The 2,489-nt window shown below is 48.2% G+C and overlaps 1 long non-coding RNA gene across 1 annotated transcript in view; it reads right to left on the bottom strand.

The window, feature by feature from the left end:
* LOC109311944 overlaps window positions 1–2,489 on the bottom strand; it is a 25,517-nt gene that overhangs the window by 19,256 nt on the left and 3,772 nt on the right. The window lies entirely within an intron of this gene.

Raw genomic sequence — 2,489 nt, 5'->3', positions numbered from 1 at the left:
TTAAATCCCTCTCCCCATGGCCCCCTTGCATCTTGACCCAGAGCACTTCAGCTTGCCCCTCCTCTGACCCCATTCTGCTGGCAGAGGTTGTGTATTGCTCTTTGACATAGAGTGCCCCACCTTTCCTTCCTTCTCTATCCTGCCTGTAAAGCCTATAGCCCCTAATGCTAACTGCCCAGTCATGGGATAAATCCCACCACATTTCTGTAAGCCCTATTATGTCTGGGTTTGAACTCCCTATTCTGAGGGCAAGCTCCTCCTATTTGTTCCCCATACTACAAGCATTGGTATATAGTCATTTAAGGCCTTGCATAGCTGTGTGCGCAACCCCACCATTTGGGAGACTGTCTGGACCCCTGTTTCTTACCTGGACACTGTCTCTGCATTTGTCACCTGTCTGGCTCAGGTGGTGTCTCCATGTCTTCCTGCGGCCCCCTCCCCTGGTGAGGCTAGTTTAAAGCTTGTCATACGAGATCATATGGTTCCTCCATTTTTTTTTTTCCCTTTCTGCACCACTACAAAGTTACTTGTATCTCCACAAGAAGCTAGTGAATAATTATCACTTCTAGCACAGTTCAATAGTGTTTCGTTAGTAATTACTTGAAGTAATTTCAAATAATACATCCAATTTGTAATCAAAAGGAACAGTTATTTTCCCCTTGTCCATGTTCTTTTGAGTCCCTGGTGTTTTAGCTGTTTTCTACCTAAATTGATATAATAGCTAAGAGAATCTTATCAGTATTTTTTTTTTTTTTTCACATAGGTACTTTTATGTGAACAAAGACCACTTTTTTTTTTTTCCCCTCCACCTGTCACATGACCTTTTCTAGAATACTTTAGAAGGTGAATTTTACCCCTTGGGCAATTGGCCAGTTCTCAGACAGATACAGCCTAGGTGTTACTAATTTCCAGGAGTTTGGTGCACTGTTTCAAGGATAAAAGTCTGCAACTCCTGCCTTCAGTGACTTCTAGCTACATCTGTCTTCCATTCTAAAACTTCCATTTAGCTCTGATTCATCTCCAGTGAGAGAAATCGACTTTCCATGTTCCTGGGTCCCATTCTCTTAAGTTCATGATGCTACAAGATGGTGGATGGTGATGGTGTGTATTTACATCAGAAAACTGATATAGGACCACCTGCATGTTAAACCAGGCATGACAGCTGCTGAGAATACATGTGGGTGACTGTGAGGCTAGCTGCTGCATCAGAAGGATGAATAGCGTCACTGGAAAGATGGATCTGGCTCATGTTGAAGAGGTTTAAAAAAAAAAAAAAAAAGCGAAAGAGAGAAATGACATTATTCTGTAAATGGGTGTAAGTTGCATGAAGTGAAAAGGAACGGGTATTCAGGGTAGGTATATTCATCTATACCAGAGAGCCCCACCAGCCACCCCCAGTGCTGCCCTTTGGCCTGATCAAATCCTCACAGGGCATGGCAAGTTCCTATAGCACAGGCCTTACCTGTGGGCCTTCCTCATTTTCCCCTTCCCCAGCATACCTGATCCAGTAATTGCTCCAGCTGGTCTAGAACCAGGATCTGTGCTGCATACAGTGGCAGGAGTGACCAGAATGGGTGCTGTGTGTGGCACAGTCTGGCTGGAGCAGCAGCCTTGCTGCATGTGGTGGCTGCCTCAGACTGCAGCAAATGCAGCTAGTCCAGGAACAAGTTGCATGTGGTGCTCACAAATGCTGCATGCAGCATGGAACCTGGACTGGGTAGAGCTGGCCAGTTCTTATGTGGTGCAGCCCCAAAGCTGCCAGGGCAGGAACCATGTGAACTGTAGTCTGGCTGTGGCAGCCAATGCCTGCAACACAGCTGCCGCTCCAGCCAGACTGAGCCACGTATGGTGTCCATTCCAACCATTCCAGGTTCCATGCTGCACACAGCCTAGGCCCCAGACCAGCTAAGGACCATTGGTCCTGTTTTATATCAGACCATTCTGTTTTTAACCCCAGAGGCTCCCAAACTTGCTGCTGATCCTAGCACTTTCTCTCCCTCACTTCACAGCATGCCATATGTTCATCAGTGTGTGGTTCATGGACCAAATAGTGTTTTGGGTTTTTTTTGGTTTTTTGTTTTTTTGGTTTTTTTTTTGTGACCCTTCTGTGGTGTGCTCGCCTCTTTCTGCTGATTGTCCAAGGGGCCTGGTGGCCCCACCCCTCACTTCTGATTTGCTGAGGGGGCCAGTGGTCCTGCCCCTCCCCAAGGGGGGTGTCCTGTATTGTGAAAGTGTCAGTGGTCACCCTAGACTAGGGGTTCTCAACCAGGAGTATGTGTACCCCTGGTGTACTTGGAAAGGAGCTAGGGGGTACACACAGGCAGGCAGGGACAGAGCATCGCCACCCACAACCCCATGCCACCTCCTCCCAGGAGCAGGGCTGGATAGGGAGGGGGAGCAAGGGCAGCTGCTTCCTTCTGCAGGCCGCACAGGCACTTGCCTGGCTGGCTGGACGCCCACCACGCCACCACCAGGTGCAAGTCCTGTTT

This window comes from Crocodylus porosus, unplaced genomic scaffold (genome assembly GCF_001723895.1).
Source record: "Crocodylus porosus isolate Cpor-Errol unplaced genomic scaffold, CroPor_comp1, whole genome shotgun sequence".
Classification (NCBI taxonomy): domain Eukaryota; kingdom Metazoa; phylum Chordata; order Crocodylia; family Crocodylidae; genus Crocodylus; species Crocodylus porosus.
Note: the sequence above shows the minus strand (reverse complement) of the source record. Positions and strands in the feature narration are given on the sequence as shown.